We start from the raw sequence: 19848 nt of genomic DNA on the forward strand, positions 1-19848 counted from the left end.
TAATAATAATAATAATAATAAAGTCCATGGACTTTCAGACCCATTACCTATAAGAACAAAAGAAGCAACCTGTATATTCAGATATGTTTTAGCTCCTTCAGATTGGCTTCTGGTGAGCCTTAAAGTATAGGTTGAGAGCCAATCTGATTCAGGCTATTAATCCACATTTTCAATGTACTTGACTTGTCATAAGACCACTTTTTTCATTTTGTTCGAGAAGGTATCATAAGATGGTCTTTGCATCATTCTCTTCATCTCTGAGCAGAAAGGATTTTTCTTGGTAGGTAACTGAATCTGAAAGACAACTGGGGTAGTCCTAGAGAAATGGAACAGTGAAAATGGACAGCTCTGGGGACCTGCTGGAGGCTGTGACAGCACTGCCTATCTGTCCTAGTGGGTAGGACAATGCCTAGTGTCCAATGCCCATAGTTCTGATGAGTTACTAGCTCAAGCACCACCACTAAAGAAATATGTTTGTGAGTCACACAATAAACACTATTCCCTCAAAGTTTTAGTAACACTGAGTATCTAAACACATGGTAAAATTGCTGATTTCTCCTGCAATTTTTAAACGTAAGCAACCATTTCTCCATAAATCACAGTTTATTCCATGTTACTTCCCCAATTAGCCATGGACCAACATAAGACCTAGTTGGAAGGCTTTTCACTGTTGGCCTTGTAGATACATAGCTAATATAGCTGAGCCAATGATCATAAGCTACACATTTAAAACAATGATGCTCAATCATTCTATAGGCTGAAATAGACTCAGAAATCTCAAGAATATTGGCAGTTTCTGCAATCTTTCTAAGGTGGTTTTTACCCTTTCAGGTGGTTTTTACATTTAAATACACCTGACACTGGAATGAGTATGTATTATGTATATGTGTGACTCTATTATATCTATGCATTTATATGCATATAGATATATGTATATTTATGTTATATATATGTGTGTGTGTATATGTATTTTATATATATATAATTTCAAGTGCCAGTCTACTTATTTCAGAAAAGGAAATTGATACAAAGGAAAATAAAAGAAGACAGATTTTTCTTGGCCCCTTCATTGCTGATGATAAAATTCCATAAGAAAGGAGGGTGTCAGGGGTTCCCATCATCCTCTTTTGCTTCTTGCTTTTCTCCTGAAATAAATACCACAGTGAGCTTTGCAATTAAACTGAATCAGATGTTCTTCAGGAGCATTTCCCCTTCTGCTCCAAGCATTTGTCTTATTAGCTGGTAGAAGAGAACACAAGAATTGGCTGGTCAGAAGGAAATTGGGTACCTATAGAGAGTTTAATTGTTGCTTTTAAACTAAATTATTAAACTGCAACTCATCTGAAATAGCTAAAAGACTGAAATTGGCCACTACCTGCATGCTTGATTTCATCACATTTTTATTTATACTGTTTTAGTATTTTTGTTCAGTTTGAATAATGAAACAATCAATTGGTTTCACTTTTAAAGCAATGTTATTATAAACAGGTAATCAAACTGAATAACATTCTGGAATAGATTTTATGTAATAAAACATATTTTAAGGCAACTCAGTTCAACCCGGGTAGCGAAATCTCTTTTCCCATACACCTGAATGGTTTTAGTGTATTTTACATTCTACTGAAATTATTTATCAGAAATTTTTCTATTAGATTTTTTAATGTTTTTATATTTTCAATAAGCCAAAATTGTGACCTAAAATATAAGAATATTTTAAAAGTATACCTTTGTTTAATATGAAAGTTAAATAAAAACACTAAATACCTTAAAATATCTTCAAATTTTGAATATTGGAAATTAACACACTTGGCTCTTGATATTTGGAAAGAAATGTTTTTCTGGTTGTGTAATTAGATTAAAAATATACCTTGACCATTTTAGCTCTATATAGAAAATTGAACAAAAATATAAAAGTTTTTAAGAACTTTAATGTAGTTAAATTATCTTACATCCCTATGTGACTTCAATTAACTAAAGTGTCTTTATTTTGATCCAAACACCATTGAAAGTTTTATGATGCACTTGAATTTACTGGAGGGTGAAAATAGCTTTGTTTTTCTTTTGAATCATTTCCAAGTTACTGTTAACTAATATGTATATTTTTTAATTACCAATTTTTATTGAAAAGAATTTCTCCATCTGGAAAATAAAGTATTCATTATTGTCATATTCAAGGACTAACATATAAGATTTGAGTTTTGCAGAGCAATACTATAAGGGATTTTCAGAGGGGTCTGGCTCAGAGGCTGGAATTGAGGAGGGAGAAGTTTATCTGGCTATAGGGAGCAAAGCACAAGATTGCACATGATCTGCTTTAAGATGGTCCCTTACAACCAAACCAATATTTAACACCTCCCTGTTGATATGTTGCACTGGTAGAAAAAGAATCAACCTTCCATGTGGGCCCATGTGGGTGCAGAGTCGCTGCTACATCCTTTGACACATCTGAGCGTGGTTAGAGCTGAGTGATCTATTCTTGGGAGAGTTTACTATAATGTTTTGCTTTACTAATTGGCAAAAGCTTCTTTTCCTTTTAAAATTTATCTAAGATTAGTCAACAATGATTTTTCCTAAAAGTTTAGGGTTTTCGTCAAAATATTTATGTTTTTCTGAAAAGATGGAGACTACCTAAGGAAAAATTAACTGAAAAAAACTGCATATAATTAATTGCTGTTTTCTAAGATCCACTCTCATGTATGTAAGGATGTATGTGCATACTGGATAGTGGTTTTGAAAACTATACGTTGTTCAATAATGATATTTATATTCCTGTTGATATTAAAGAGGTAGCATTGTAAAATGTATGCAGGGCTGGATTGGGAACCAGGAATCCTTGGTAGATGTTTTAGTTTTGCTGCATGATCTCGTAAAAGTTGTTGATCCTCTCTGGGCCTCGGTTCCCTCATTTATAAAATGAAGAGCACAGACTAAATGATTTCTAAAATCTTTTCCAATTTTAATAATTAAGGCCTCTCATTCTACTGTGATTCTTTTTTAAATTTTTTTATTCATTTTATTTTTTTTATTTTTAGGGCTGCACCCGTGACATATGGAGGTTCCCCGGCTAGGGTTGGATCAGAGCTGTAGTCACTTGCCTACACCACAGCCACAGAAATGCAGGATCTGCCGCATCTTTGACCTACACCACAGCTCACAGCAATGGCAGATCTTTAATCCACTGAGCGAGGACAAGGATCGAACCTGCATCCTCATGGATGCTGGTCTGATTGGTTTCCACTGAGCCAACTATGGGAACTCCTCTACTGTGATTCTTAAAGTTAAATTTTTAATTATTTTATAGTCTATTACATAGTAGTTTTGAAATAAAAAGAATGCATTGCATAGCAAGTATTTTCATCCTTGACTTGGAAATGAGTTATGTAAGTGCTTCCAAAATATCTTTCTTAGATGACGTGGTAAAAAAATAGGTAATAAAAATAAAAATAAAATGTACTTACACTATATTAATACTAGCATTTACTTAGTGCACCCAATAACTTTTGTTATTAAAAGTTAAGAATCTGTCGCATCAATACTGATTTTTAGTAAAAGTTTTTTTTGTTTGTTTTTTTGTTTTTTTTAGAGGATCAACTAAGAAAGAATTTAAAGAGAAGGAAAAGAACAATATTTGGAAAAAGTATAGCAAATGGAGAAAACATTGATAAAACCCAGACTGAATCAGGCCTAAAAAAAAAAAATCTGATTTTCCTTTTACCTGCTTCTTTAACCCTCATGGTGAGGATCTCAGAGGATCCCATGCCTTTACTGCATACCCTATTTTTTTTTTCTCACTGTACAGCATGGGAGTCAAGTTATTCTTACATGTATATATTTTTCCCCCACCCTTTGTTCTGTTACAATATGCGTATCTAGACATAGTTCTCAATGCTACTCAGCAGGATCTCCTTGTAAATTTATTCTAAGTTGTATCTGATAACCCCAAGCTTCCCATCCCTCCCACTCCCTCTCTCTCCCTTCAGGCAGCCACAAGTCTATTTTCCAAGTCCATGATTTTCTTTTCTGTGGAGATGTTCATTTGTGCTGGATATTAGATTCCAGTTATAAGTGATATCATATAGTATTTGTCTTTGTCTTTCTGACTCATTTCACTCAGTATGAGAGTCTCTAGTTCCATCCATGTTGCTATAAATGGCATTATATCATTCTTTTTTATGGCTGAGTAGTATTCCATTGTGTATATATACCACATCTTCCGAATCCAATCATCTGTTGATGGACATCTGGGTGTTTCCATGTCCTGGCTATTGTGAATAGTGCTGCAATGAACATGCGGGTGCATGTGTCTCTTTTTTTTTTTTTTTTATTATTTTCCCACTGTACAGCAAGGGGGTCAGGTCATCCTTAGATGTATACATTGCAGTTACAGTTTTTTCCCCCTTGTGTCTCTTTTAAGTAGAGTTTTGTCTGGATATATGCCCAAGAGTGGGATTGCGGGGTCATATGGAAGTTCTATGTATAGATTTCTAAGGTAGTTCCAAACTGTTCTCCATAGTGGCTGTACCAGTTTACATTCCCACCAGCAGTGCAGGAGGGTTCCCTTTTCTCCACAACCCCTCCAACACTTGTTATTTGTGGATTTATTAATGATGGCCATTCTGACTGGTGTGAGGTGGTATCTCATGGTAGTTTTGATGTGCATTTGTCTTATAATCAGCAATGTTGAGCATTTTTTCATGTATTTGCTGGCCATCTGAGCATACCCTATTTTTTAACGTACATTTTGTGCTTTTATAAACACAAAATTGAAATTTATGACACTTAGAATCTTAGTTCTAAGGTTGGACTTATCCCAGGGCAAAGCAGTTTTGGAAGTATACATTTGTTTGTACTCTAATACTTTTATTGAAAGCATTTTAACTGTGATAAAACAGAACAGTTTCTTACTACGCTTAACCAAAATTGTCACGTTCAGTTGACAGTTGCTAATAAAACCTTCACAAGACCTCCATCACCCAGTTCTCTAAAAATAATCTCATGTGTTTTTTAATGGTTTTAGTTGCCTAATAAAATTCAGTGTTCTGTCACATATTGAAGCTTCATTCTATAAAAGGAGTACTTGGCAATAAAATATGTTCACACCAATGGTATAAAATAGGATTTTAAAACAATTATTCATTTAGTTATATCAATATTACAAAGATAGCTCAAAACTCCAAGAATTTCTTCAATATCTTTCTTCTTTTGTTGGCTTATTAACTTTGTTCATAATATATCCATTTTTCCTTCTCCCAAACACTAAACAAAAGTTAAGGTTTGAACTGAAAGGTAATTAATAACACAATGTAGTATAGAAAGTTATACCGCTGTTAAAAGCATCTTAATTGTCCATGACTAACAGTTTTAATTTTTCTCTCTTTGTCTCAAATATTTTTCTCAGGTATTCTTTCATGTTTTTGTCTCCATGAGCCCAAATTGAGGATTTATATATATTCCCACTCCTGATCAAATCTGATCATTTATTTTTCTCATGCTATTTGAAACATATTACTAGCGCAATGCCAGATTCATCCAGAAAACCCTTCAATAACACTGCAAAACAAATTGTAAGAGAGATCAATTAGCTTTTAAAGAGCACATATGAATTCAAAATTGGAATTATTTTCACAAAAGCCCGTATTTCCAATTAGTTTCTTTCACAGTGTACTCTTGAGAGTCTTATGAAAACATAACAAAAAAACCTTACTGAGAATAAATATGTCTTAAGACACTTAACATTATATACTTTTCCAAAGGGTTTTTTTTTTTTTTTTTTTCCCCATACACACTGGAGGAGTCTATTCAAAATATTTTGTTTCAGGCACTGCAGGCCAAACATGCCAATTGGAGGTGATGGTCAGTGCAGACGCCCTGCTGTATCAGGTGACTTTCCTTCTTTCCTTCTTTCCTTCTTTCCTTCTTTCCTTCTTTCCTTCCTTCCTTCCTTCCTTCCTTCCTTCCTTCCTTCCTTCTTTCTTTCTTTCTTTCTTTCTTTCTTTCTTTCTTTCTTTCTTTCTTTCTTTCTTCTCTCTCTCTCTCTCTCTCTCTCTCTCTCTTTCTTTCTTTCATGGCCACATCCATGGCATATAGAAGTTCTTGGGCTAGGGGTTGAATCTGAGTCAGAGCTGCAACCTATGCCACTGTGGCAACACCAGATCCTTTAACCCACTGCGCTGGGTTGGAGATCCAACCCGCATCTCTGCAGTGACCCAAGCTGCTGCAGTCGGATTCTTAACCCACTGCACCAGGGCAGGAACTCTAAGGCCTTCATTCTTAAATGAGTGGATCTGGGAGGTTGGGTGGTGGGAGAGGGACTGGGGCAGTGGAGGCAGGACAGCTTATTTCCCAACTTCTTTGGAAAATAAGAATAATTTAACAATTGTTAACTAATAATTATTTAGTTAAGCCAGTGCTTCCCCTGCCCTATATTAACTGAAAATATATCTTTCGACATTATTTTCACAGTACACACAATGGAAATTTAGAAATTGGGGTATTTTGTTTACTAATTCAACAAATATTTATTGAGGACACAGTTGGCACTGGGCTAGGCCCAGAAGAAAAGAGGACAGTTGGGGCTAATAGAAGAAGTTGCTCTAATGGAGATCTTATATAAAGTCTAACAGCTAAATTCCCTACTGCCTTTCTTCTGCCCATACTGCATTTCTATTACTCTGAATCTTCTGGGAATAAAAAGGGACTGATCACTTATCTTCTCAGTTTGACTTTGCTACAGAAAACTAGAAAAATTTATTTTTCAATTTTTCTGCATTCATTCCAAATAGATCTGCTGAGGTCAAGAAAGTCTGACCCATAGTCCTTAGATTTCTTTTCTGTTGTCTCTACTCTACTGGAGGGCGTTCTTGAAAATATTCAGCTTTTTCCAAGCATTTTGTAGGCTGTCTTCTCCTGACCAGAGAAGAGGACACGTGACCCCACACCCTGGAATACCTCCATTCACACACACACACCCTTTGGAAGGTTCCAGGCCTCCCAACCCCAGAAGGGCTCATGAGGGCTCAGGGGAAGAGTACATTTCTCTTAAATTAAACATTTCCTGTTTAAAGACAAGCCTTTTAATTTAGGGGACATTCATCCCCCTCAGGTTTAAAACTGGGGCATTTGTGCACACTGCAGCTTTCTGTTTGCTCCTGTCTGTCACTGTGTCTAAAAATTCAGAGCTGCGGCACCCCAGTCAGGACCTAGAGTCCAGAAAACTATCTTGGGAAAAGAACCTATTTCTTCCAAAATGCTGCAGATTAAACAATAGTTAATACATTGCCTGGAGCAAACCTTGGCACCATGGTTAAAAATATGGGGCCCTTTAAAACTGGTGGAAAGTTATCCTCTGTACAGGAGAGGGAGTGAGGGGATGAAAAGGGCAAAAAGCAAAAAATTAGAATCAGAACTGCCATCAATGTTTCAAAAAGTGTCTGAAACTATCCTCGGTGCACACTTTAAGTCATAAAGAAAAAGTGCATAGGATTTATATAATTGTTTTGTTTTAGGGAACTCTGTGGCTGAAAGGGATCCCAGCAGATCTGAGGAAGAGACACTCTAAATACCAGGCCCTCTATTTAAGGGTAGAGCTGCTCAGTCCAACATAGTAGTCTCCAGCCGAAAGTGATTATTACACAGTTGGAACATAGCTGGTCCAAAAAGAAATTTGCTATAAATATAAAACACACACTGGACTTAGAAAACTTAGGATGCACAAGAAAATAATAATGAAAAATATTTCACTAATAATTTTATAATGATTACATATTGAAGTAATAATATTTTGGATAAATAAAATATGCAATAAAAATCCATTTCAAACAACAAGGTCCTACTGTGTAGCACAGGGAACTATATCCAATCTCCTGGGATAGACCATGATGGAAAAGAATATTAAAAAAGTATAGATATATGACTGACTCGCTTTGCTGTACAGCAGAAATTGGCACGCACTGTAAATCAACTATACTTTAATAAAAAATAAATAATAATAAATAAATAATTTTACTTTAAAAAATTGTTTAATGTGGATAGTAGAAAATTTAAAATTGCATGTGTGATTCGCGTTTTCTATTAGAACTGTTCTTCATTAGCACATTACATCCCAGAAGAAGTTAACTAATTGACAGACATTTAATAAAAAGATAGTGGTGATTTGTAGTGGGCTTGGCAGACTGTGTTAAGTTCCTGAGCAGACAATGGTTTCTTCCTGAATAGCAGCGACATTGCTTTAAATATTTGGAATCACTCTGGTTTTGAACCAGACACAGGGTAAAAATTAGCATATCCAACATCTACTAGCATCTCAAGGCAATCTCAGGGGATAGTTCTGGATCAAGTTGTTGGAGGGGAGCAAAATCATTCTTAATACTATTCTTTCGAAAGACCAATGCTGATCCTTTAAGAATGGATATTCCAAACTTAAACTGTGTTTGAAAGAGATAGAAGAGAAAGCTAAACATTTGGAGGGAATGAGGAGAGCAGGAGAGATCACTGGATTATAACCAGAGTTGTGTGGAAGAGAAGAAACTCATTCTTCCCAAAGGTCTGCCTTCATATGGGGCTGCCACCCTTTGGGATCTGGAACCAAGGCAAGTTGTACTTGGGGAATGGGTTGGGATGTTAGGACTGGTCTAATGGGGGTGAGGAGTGCCTCTGGCCCCACAACTTCTGTTCACTCTCCTCTTGCTCTCTGATTCCCATTCTGCATCCTTATGGAAGTATCTTTATAACTAAAAGAAAGATTCCTGGCTATTGGCCACAAAGTAGAGAAATAAGTTACCTCCCAGACTGGAAATAAGCCTGATTTAAGGGAGGAATTCAAGAATGACAATAATTTTGTACTTCCTTCTTTGAATTGTTAGAAAAGCGCCTCCAAGAACAGTGATTTTCCCATGTTATCATCCAGTTGGCTTCTATAAGCACCACCTGCATTTTTGTTGCCAAATTATATTGGAATTGGCACTAACCAGAGAAAGTGAGAAAGACAGTTGAGGGAAAATGAGCTATTTCAATCTTTTCTTCTAATTTTGATGATGTTTGCATGCATTTTGACTATGTTTCTTGCCTTTTCTCTCCCTTTTCCTGTGGGCACCACAGTGGGACATGGCACCATAGGAAGTGTGGATTTCTTGTCTTGCTCAGCTCTTAATCAGTGACTTCTTGGAATTGGTTATTCACCAAGCCTTTGAGCTATTTCTGCTCTGATGCTTGTTTTTTTCCTCCTCTACTTTTTTTGACTGCCTGTTTACTTTTCCCCTCAAATGACTGCAACCCATAGCCTATACTGTGATATTAAATTAATAAAATATCCTCCCTTTGCTAATGGAAAAGTAGGCCTGTGAGTTAAACATTTGCTTTCCAATTCTGCTTGTCAAATAGGTGACATTGGTCTTCCACACATCTGTTGTATCTGTAAAAATATGTAATTTATCATTAATTATAGATCTTATACTTTGGGGCTTCAAAACCAAGATTCCTGCTTCATTTAAAGTTATAAATATTTAAACTTTGGCAATGAATCTGAATGAAAAAATAGATTGAGTTATCCTCTGAGAAGAGTTCACTGTTAAGAAGTTTGGCATGAAGCATTTTTCTTAGCATTTGAAAGACAAACCAGCTTCTCAGTTCATGTACATCACTGGGCTATTGTGACTCTGCATAAAAATAATACTAACCTGAGAGAAGCAGGCCTGTGAAGGGGTGAAATAAATATACTAGCAGTAGCCAAAATTAAAGACAGACAGAGCCTAGAGAATTGTCTCTGCCAAAATGCCATATGATTTATCACTGGAAATAATTCCCATATCTGGAAAAAATATTTGAATTCTGCACTTAAGGTAAACTGAGGGCTTACATGAATTGTTTAGCTATTATTAAAGTGAACTCATGACATTTTCCTATTTTGAGACAACTGCTGTGTTATACATACCACCACAAAATCCACACATAAAAGTAAAGCTGGGTCAACAGTGCCACATGGCGATGTATGTGTGGTGTGTAAGGCTGACTAACAGCAAAGTGATTAATGTCCTACCAGTCTCCAAAGGCTAGACTTCCCATAATTATAAATTTCTATATTCCATATATCTTTAGAATCACTCACAAATGCTGTCAAAATCTTAAATCCAGAGTTCTCTTTGTGGCTTAGTGGAAATGAATCTGACTACTATCCATGAGGATGCAGGTTCGATCCCTGGCCTTGCATAGTGGATTACGGATCCAGCATTGTCATGAGCTGTGGTGCAGGTCACAGATGCATCTCGGATCTGGTGTTTCTGTGGCTGCGGGTGTAGGCCAGTGGCTACAGCAACGATTTGACTCCTAGCCTGGGAACTTCCACATGCCACAGGTACAACCCTAAAAAAAAAAAAAAAAAGTTAAATCCACAATGAAAATAAGCATAAAAATGATTTTGGCCATTTTTGAAGAATGACTTGAATGTGGGATATAAAGGCTGGCAACATCTTGCTATGGGTCAGGATGGCAGAGAGACATCATCACATACCCATCAGACTTCACCAATAACCACTATATCAGCTGACACCAGGGAACAGTTCTTTGAGGCTACAAGTGATTTGAAGGACTCCAGATATTTTCACACAGTGTTGGAAATCCCTGTCAGAAGGGCCATTTACCAAGTGCTCTTAAGTGATATTCCAAATTCACTATTGGGGATGGGTGTTGGTGAGGCCTCAAGATATGTATGGAGTTTCTGATGGTGTTTTCAAGAAAGCATAAATTTAATTCACCAAAAGCTTGCTGCAAAGGTTTTTAAATGCCAAAAAATATTCAACTTGTCCTGCCTGGTTAACTTTAAGTTTTAAGCTTCTGTAGTGGGGGAAAGGGGTTACAAACCCAATAGCTAAAAGCCTAAAATAAAACACTAGAGGTTCAGGAACTCAGGTCACGAACATTGGATTGAGAGGAAAACTCACTTTCAAATTATTGTTCCTCAAGTGTTCCAGCCACCCTCTTCTGCAGGACCTAGACTTGCAACTGTGCCCTTGAATGAGCCACAGAACAAGGGGTGGCAAAAACTCAGAGAAAATGTTTATGGAATTATTTCTATATGGCAGGCAGAAAGCAAGTCTGTGTGAGGAGAGTGAAGAAATATAATTTGGTTTGTGCACTGAAGAAGCTCACAATTCATATCATCATATGGAATTAAAATGCCAAAAGTATTATGGTCAGATATATAATGCAATTTGTCACAAAAAGAGATGAAAACTTTCCTTTTTCTGATTTAGCAAGCATCCTGACAATTTGATTGATTTTGTCCTTTTTTCTACTTAGTTGCCCATTATCTGAAAAAAGTTATACATGAAAAACCTAAAACATTTAATGAAAGGTTGAAGAGAAGCGTGAGGGCTGGGAAAAAAATAAACCCAAGTAATTACCTCATTTGTACACAGAGACTCCTTAAGGTCCCATTGCCTTTCCTGAAAGATGAAAACAAAGATGCAATTGATTCATTCAGATGTCAGATTTTGCTGATTGTTACAAGCAAGAATTCAGCATTGAAATAACCAATTTTTTCTGAATTACTATCTCTTCAACTCTCCACTTTACTTTGAATGAGAATATCTGCTTTCTTCTTTACTATTTCTGAATTATTCCTGGGAAAATGTTGAAATCAAGTCTCTGAGTGGATAATATTACTCCTAACTATTAAACAAAATCAGAGTTGACACTTAATGAATATTTAACTATTTAGAGATTCCAGCAAAGTGTTCTCAGAAAAAGACCAAATGTAGATGCTTCCAAAAGTCTACAAAATGCCCATGACTTTTGTCTGAAAGGTTTCACTGAAAATATTCAGCAGCCCAGGTGGTTTCCTCACCTGGTTCCAGCAGAGGCCTTAAGGGAGTAGGGCTGGAAGAGTTCCAAGACACAACATATTATGGTAATTATTTGCTGCTATAATGATAATCATACATGGAGTAGTTTGACTTTGTTTAGAATTCAATAGTGATTTTGAAAATACCAATGATTTCATTAGCATATTTGTAAAGATTTTGATAGGAAGTTAAAGAGACAAGCGTATACGAAGGTTTTTCTTTCAAGATTATTAATCCCTCTCGTGAAAGAAAAATAAGTATAACAATTTGTGGGATTCTATGACGGATTTCAAAAGCATAAAAACAGTCAATAGGGACCTGCCACATAGCAGAGAGAACTCAAACCAATAGTCTGTGATAATCTAAACGGCAAAAGAATCTGAAAAATAATGTATGTATGTACATGTACAACTGAATCACTTTGCTGTACAGAAGAAATTATCACATTGTAAATCAGCTATACTTCAATAAAACTTTAAAAATGGAAAAAAGCATAAAAACAATACATTGAATGTAATCATTTCAAAGAAACTTCTCATTTGTTACAAAAGAGATTTTTTTCTTTCAGTCATTTGGTATCATGGAATCAACTGTATTAGAACCAGAATTGTGAAGTAAATGACAGAGAAAATACTCGCCCAGGTGTCTGGACACTTGGTTTTTTGCGTTTCCTTTACTATTGAGACGAAAGACCTTCCCGGTTGAATAGAGCGCTCCAGCGCAGGCAGGAAGAGGGCACCAATCTGCTCTGACCACCGCCCAGGAGCATGTGCGGTTGGTCAAGCTGACTCTGGTGTGGGCAATGAGGCAGAGACCTGGCTCTACGGTTGACCAGGTGACAGTGAATAGGGTTTCCTCTGCATGTCTATGGAGCCCCAGTCTCCAGGCTTCTGATGCTGAAAAGCCTCATTAGAACCTCTGGCTACCCCCACAGAGGTTTCCAAGGCTGGGGCAATTTTAGAAGTTTTGTTTGGCCAGAGTAGTTTTCCTCTTTCCAATCATTTGTCCACGGTGACAGATGGAAGGAACTGGACACTTGACTTCCTTCTTACCCCATGCAGAGAGGAACCAAGAGAAAAGGAGGACTCATGTATGTCAATACATTCCAGAACGAATGTGAAAGAAAGGTAGGACAGTCTCCCACACTTCGATACTTTCATCTTAAGTGTATGCCTCAGACCAAGCCAATCCCTACCCTAAATTTTTTTGCTGTCATTTAAGAGCATCGTAATGATGTGGATTTAAAAAATCATAAAAATTTTAAATGATGGTTGTCTTTTGACATAAAAATAAATGTAACCTGACAGGAACATTAACCAGCTCTTTTTGTTGACAGAGTAGAGCGCTCCCTGGCTTAAAGAAGTGGTCCCCCAACCTTGGCCTGGGTAAGGTTTGTGAAAGGACTCAAAAAATGTTGATTATCAGGCCCATCCACTGAAATTCTGATTCAGTAAATTTGGCTGTGGCTCAGGAATCTTTTTTTTTTTTAATACAATACAATTATATTTTAATACACAACCAAAATACAAAACACCATAGTCAACTGATGGCAAAAATACATGGTATTTCATTTTGCAATGCATCACAAATACTTAACATCCTTAGTCAAAAATGAATTCTTAGAAAGCAGTAACACAGACACCGATATTCCAAGGGAAATGGAAAAAAAAAAAAAAAAGAGGAAAATGAAATAACACAACTGACCAGTCAAGAAGTCAAGATTAAGCATACATGAAGATGACTGAGCTGAACAACAGAGAAAAGCAATTTCTTTGCTGTCTCATATTGTCAAAGGTTAATATTTGTACAGTTTTAGGAAGTGGACCCTAATTAAAAAAACGCTAGGGGATAAGACTGATAAAGACCTATCTATACAGTTGGGGGAAATCTGTAGATTGGATTCAAAATATATATTTTGAGTACTAGCAGTTCTAATTCCTTGGAATTATTTCAACAAATTAGTTGGACAAATTATAATAATTTATGAATAAATCATACTTACCAAAAAGAAAAAATTTTGGCTAGTATATGGACCCCCCAAATGCCTTGCATTTTAATTTATCAATAATTCAAAAGGATGTTCACACAATTCTAATAATAGCAGATAATGTAGAGTGGTAGAATTAGGAGATTCAAAGGTATTTAAAAAGCAAAACCATACTTCGCAAAAGTCCATGTCCTTTGAAATCTTGAAAAAAAGATGATTTTTTTACGGGTCAATTTTAGGGATGTGATATGTGAAAAATTTAAATGAATGCACCTAATACTAATGAAAGCATTGAAATGAAGCCTTGCAATTGCACCATGCTGAGCTTTTCTGTGTAATAACACCTCCTTCTCAGTCAAGCTCCTGAGATTTAGTCCAATGCCAACAATGAAAACGGTCAACAGGCTGGGTTAAAATTCTCATCGATAACATCATTTAAGTCACTTACAATTGGAGCCTTCTCAGTCCTGTTCTTACAATCTACAGGGAGTATCCATTGCAATACATCAATATAGAGTCTACATTGTGAAGACTGTGTTTGACTTAGTGAAAATGGTGGTAGAAGCAATGGCATCAGTTTTCAGGAATCTTTTCAACAGTGAAGCCCAGGTTTTTTTTTTTTTTTTTTGGCTGTGCCCATGGCATGTGGAAGTTCCCAGGCCAGGAATACCCCCCCCCCCACAGTGTAACCAGAGCCATAGCAGTGACAACATCTGTCCCTTAACCTGCTGAGCCAAGAGGGCACTCCAAAACCCAGGTAATTTTAATGTAGGGGTGCTGTGGTTTTCTCAGAGACTCTGGCTTAGAGAATATATTCTCAGAGGTAACCGAACAGTTAGAGGCCTATCTACATGTAACCTTGACAGATCATACACATATAGCCAAAAAACCTCAAGTGCTTTGCTTATGAATCTTCACAGAGCAACTCTGAGGTGGGCACAGGACAGGAAATAATATAATATTCCATAGAAAAGCTAAAGTACTTTACTCAAAGTGACTTAACAAATCTGTGTTTGAACAGCTGTTGGAACAAGAGCCATCGGCCTCTTGAGCCCAATACTTTCTCTCAAGATCTACACTCCCAGCATTATGGAGTACAGGCTGCCTACCCCTGTGCTGTCAGCTCCTCTGAAATACTATGTGATGTTTCTATTGTATCTATTACACAAATACACATGTTAAATAGCAAATGATAGTCTAATGTGGAAATGTTACCACTTCACAAGCCATTGTCTCTACTTGCCCTGTGGCTTCTGCATCCACTACTCATTCTCCAACTCTCAAAAACCTGCCTCCCTTCCCTCAAAGTTGTTAAACATGCTCTCACCAAGGTCACACAATTTTTCTTATTGCAAAATCCATGGGTCAAAGTTATGGAAAAAACATAATTTTCTGTCTCACTTCCTGAAACATAATTCTTAGGATGACCTAAGGACTTCTAATAAAGAATAAATCTAAAACTTCATTAAGAAATGAGAAAGTGAAATAAGTAAATCAGAAAATTGGAGGAATTCCTAAAAGATTAATACAAATTGGTACAACTGAAGGAGAACAAGAATGGAGAAATAGGAGCCAAAAAACTACACAGGAAAAACAAACAAACAAACACCCCTAGTAAGGTTTCAATGATATCTCAAAGTAAAGAATTAAAAAGACATTCTAACAGCTTTGCTTCTGTTGTGCCTCCCCACTCTCCCACTGATCATAATAGCACCATTTATATATAAGCTAATCCCTGAGAATTGCTCTCTGAAACAAGTAGTTAATCTTCCCAGGGGAGTGTTCTTCTAAGATAATGGGTGTCATCACAAGAAAATGAAATGCATAACTATGCAGTGATAGATGTTAACTGGATTTATTGTGGAGATTGTTTCATGATATATACAAAGACTGAATCATTATATTATCCACCTGATAATATAATGCTATGTGTCAATCATACCTCAGTGAAAAAGACTATTGGAACCTAATTGATGTTGTCATTGAGATAATGACATAATTATAAAACCCACTAACACCAGCAAAGTGTGTACTATGTGTCAGGCCCTGTTCTAAGCAGCTTATAAGTAGTGAATCCTTTAAGTACTGAATCTTCACCATAACCTCACAAGGCAGTTTCTGCTACATTCTCCATTTCAATGAGAAATAGAGAGATCAATTGACTTGCCCAAGCAGAGTTGCTGTACAAGCTCAGGCAGTTGCAAAAGTCTATGGGTTTAGCCAGTGTGCAACTCTAGGTCTTGACAGAAATCATAAAAAGGGAGAAAAAAGGAAAACAGCCAATCCCAGTAGACAAGTACATTCTGTACGGAATGGACCTTTTAATTTTGGAAATCAGGTGAGGGAGTGTTTGGTCCAGTTATAGATTAGGAATAGCTGAGAAAATTCATACCCACTACCTACCCCAAGCAGCCAAATACTTCATGCAAAAAAATAGCAAATAAGGGACAACAGATATTTGAGAAAAAAGAAGAAAGAAAAGCAAAGATCAATAAACAGAATACCTGACCCAAGGAAGAAGAAATATAAAGAAGAGAGAGAATTTTAAAATATTCTTCAGGACTTCCCACTGCGGCTCAGCAGAAATGAATCTGACTCGTATCCATGAGGATGCAGGTTTGATCCCCGGCCTTGCTCAGTGAGTTAAATATCCAGCATTGCCGTGAGCTGTGGTGCAGTTTGAAGACGCAGCTTGGGTCCTGCGTTGCTGTGGCTGTGGCATAGCCTAAGGGATATAGCTCTGATTCAACCCCTAGCCTGGGAACTTTCATATACTCTGGTTGTACCCACCCCCAAAAAAGACAAATAAAATAAAATATTCTCAATAGTACCCTCAGGGATCCAAGAGAATACTTAGTCTATAAAAGAAAAGAGTCTGCTAAATTTTTTTAAAAAAGAGCAATCATAACTGAAGAATGAGTTCTTGGAAAGTAAATACATGATTACTGAAACTGAACATCCATTACATCCATTGACCAAATTCTGAAATAGTCATCCCTCAAGAATAATCTGGGAGGACTTCCCATAGTGGCACAGGGGAAACAAATCCGACTGGGAACCATGAGGTTGTGGGTTTGATCCCTGGCCTTGCTCAGTGGACTAAGGATCTGGTGTTGCTATGGCTGTGGTGTAGGCTAGCAGCTGTAGCTTCAATTGGACCCCTAGACTGTGAACCTCCATATGTCATGAGTATATCCCTAAAAAGCAAATAATAATAATAACAATAATCTGAAAGATAAATTCAAGAAAACCTTCTAAAACATAGAGCAAAAAAGACAAAGCAACTTGAAGAACCAGGGACATGGAAAATTAATATAAGTTCAACATCTTCCTAAAGAAATTCCTAAAAGAACCAAGAAAATAAAATAAGAAATAACAAAATAAAATTTCTTTAGGTTAAATAAATGTACACGACTCAGATTGAAAGGGTTTATCAGATGCTAAACAGTAAAATAAATTCTGGAGAAAAAAACAATGGCAATAATAAAATAGTCTTATAGTACACAAGAATAAATCCAATTATCTATTATACAAGTTATAATAAAATAAATAATTTTGAAGGACGTAAAAGTGACCTACGTGGAAAATTTCACTGTCTGAAGTTATCGATTCCTCTAAAATTTTTCTACAATTTAAAGCAATTCTAATAAAGATCCCACTAAGAACATGTGCAAAACTTAAAAAGATGGTGGTAAAATTCACATAGGAGTTCCCATCATGGCGCAGTGGAAACGATTCTGACTAGGAACCATGAGCTGGCAGGTTCGATTTCTGTCCTGGCTCAGTGGGTTAAGGATCCAGCGTTGCCATGAACTGTGGTGTAGGTTGCAGATGTGACTCAGATCCCACATAGCTGTGGCTGTGGCTGTGGTATGGGCCGGCATCTGTAGCTCTGATTCGACCGCTAGCCTGGAACCTCCATATGCCACGGGTGTGGCCCTAAAAGCAATAGAGAAAAAAAAATCACATAGAAGATTAAAAGCCCAATAATAACTAAGAGAGTTTTGAAGAATAAGCTGCCAATCAATATGAAGCCTTAATACACAAGTAGAGTAAATAGGACCATGTGGTGTTGGCACAGAAGGAACTACTGGTGGGACAGAATAAGAACCTGGAAATGTGGAAGCCCAGCGTCCTACAGAAGTGGGATTAAATCAGTGCGGAAAAGATAGACTGTTTAGGAAGTTCCCATTGTGGTGCAGTAAAAACAGATCTGGTTAGTATTCATGAGGATGAGGTTCAATCCCTGGCCTCGATCAGTGGGTTCGGGATCCAGCATTGCCATGAGCTGTGGTGTAGATCACAGATATGGCTCAGATACCACATTACTGTGGCTGTGCAGTAGGCTGGCAGCTACAGCTGTGACCTGACCCCTAGTCTGGGAAGTCTATAGGCTGCTAATGAAAGGGAAAAAAAAAAAAGACTAGTTAACGCATTTTTCAAGGACAAATTATTTTTCATGTTGAACAAATAGTGATCTCTGCCTCACACAACACTGAAAATTAATCTTAGATTGATTAAAACCCAAAATATGTCAAGTGAACTTTAAGACTTTTAGCATCTTAAATATTGAAATACACCTAAGATATTGAAAGATCTTTGTGACAGTAAATTTGAGCAAGAAAATTTATTTCTGGGTATGAAAACTAGAAAACTTTGCATCCATATACATAAGGACATATACAAAAATGCTCATTTTATAATCTCTTGAGTGAAAAACTTGAGAAAAAAATCTGAAAAAAAATACATTGAAGTATATGCCTCCTATATGAAAAAATTAAAAAAAGGAAAAATAAGTAACATTAAATTATACAAAATTATATACTCTTCTTATAGATGTTTTAAACAGTTTCATGAAAAACTCATATTGGTGTATATAATTCATATATATAAAGTTTTAAACATTCATCATTTCACATTACTTATGGAAATATATGCATATAGTAAAAATATAGAATCATGCATAAGAAAGAAACAAACCAGAGTCCCATGGTGGCTCAGCAGTAATGAACCAGACTAGTCACCATGAGGACATGGGTTGAATCCCTGGCTCTGCTCAGTGGGTTAAGGATCAGGCATTTCTGTCAGCTGTGGTATAGGTTGCAGTAGTGGCTTAGATCCCATGTTGCTGTGTCTGGGGCATAGGCCAGCAGCTATAGCTCAGATTCGACCCCTAGCCTGGGAAATTCCATATGCTGCAGGTGTGACCCTAAAAAGAAAAAAGACAAAAAAAAAGGGGAAAAAAACCCACAATTTCTGGAGAGTAGCTCCCTCTGAGGGGGTGAGAGGTGAATAGCATCAGGAAGAGCTAAACAGCACCTTCAATTAAATCTGTAATGTTTGATTATACATGTAAACATATGGGTAGTTTGTTATTGGCTGTGATTTTGCATATGTTTATAGCATTACGTGAGACATTTAACTATTAAGACAAAAGACACAGAACTTATTAAAGTGAGTGATGTATTTTCTCATAGCAAGCAAGTCAACCGCTCCAGCACCTGGGAATGTTTTAGCAGGAAATATCTAATAGTAATTGTTCACACAGTGCTTTAATATGCCCTGAACATGGATATAACCTCCTATAATGATGATGAGTAAGCACTATGTATTCCAAGGGCCTCTTGGGAGTGAGGAAAGAAACTCAAGTGGAAAGCTCCATCCAGGTGTCAGAACCCAGTCCATTGAGGGTCTGAGCAGCAATGCAGGAGCCATTCTCACACACTCAGGAAGGAGTTAGACCACCTTTCATCCTGGGTTTGGATTGGAACTATCCATTACCTAGGAACCAGAGATAAGTGAAGAAAGCAGGAGTAGGAAAAAGTGGGATTTTCTTTGAAATTTGATATATTTCTCTATATAATATAGTGAACGAAATAGTGTCCTCATCAGTAGACACAGTCAATATTGAGGACACACAACTAAGGTCCCCCATGACAGGTGAACAACAAGGATGAAGTTCTGAGACCCAGGGAAGCCCAGGATGGCACAAGATTAGGCCTTTATTGATTTTTTAAATTTTTT

The sequence above is a fragment of the Sus scrofa genome, chromosome 8 (genome assembly GCF_000003025.6).
Source record: "Sus scrofa isolate TJ Tabasco breed Duroc chromosome 8, Sscrofa11.1, whole genome shotgun sequence".
In the NCBI taxonomy this organism is placed as follows: domain Eukaryota; kingdom Metazoa; phylum Chordata; class Mammalia; order Artiodactyla; family Suidae; genus Sus; species Sus scrofa.